At 26.1% G+C, this 379-nt stretch overlaps 1 protein-coding gene across 11 annotated transcripts in view; it reads right to left on the reverse strand.

Annotated features, from left to right (window-relative positions):
* Nucleotides 1-379, reverse strand: part of LOC116849333 (protein unc-79 homolog) — a 736,358-nt gene that overhangs the window by 585,029 nt on the left and 150,950 nt on the right. The window lies entirely within an intron of this gene.

The raw sequence follows: 379 nt of genomic DNA on the forward strand, positions 1-379 counted from the left end.
TTATCTTACCAATATGTACTAATGATCAGGAATAAAATACGTTCGCATTATCGGAACATTCGATAAAGTTATCGTCAATACGTGACTCTGCATCCTTTAATGTTAAGATAGAGCTTCATGCAATATCTTATTTATCGTGTGGTTTACAAAATTATGTAATAAAATAACATTTCAAATAATGTATGTATGTTGCTGTTGTTATGATTCATATACTTCATTGATTAGTTTTAATTAGTTTTATCTTTCAAGTAGTTGTAAGTACATACTGTCTTGCTTAAATAATTGAAAGCTGTCTGAAATTGATATAAATAATAATTTAAATATCGCTTTATGAAACTATTTTAATAATTCAAACTGCTAAAACGGATTTCAAATTCGA

This window comes from Odontomachus brunneus, unplaced genomic scaffold (assembly GCF_010583005.1).
Source record: "Odontomachus brunneus isolate Ranch 3 - 2012 unplaced genomic scaffold, Obru_v1 Obru_scaffold_112, whole genome shotgun sequence".
Taxonomy (NCBI): Eukaryota; Metazoa; Arthropoda; class Insecta; order Hymenoptera; family Formicidae; genus Odontomachus; species Odontomachus brunneus.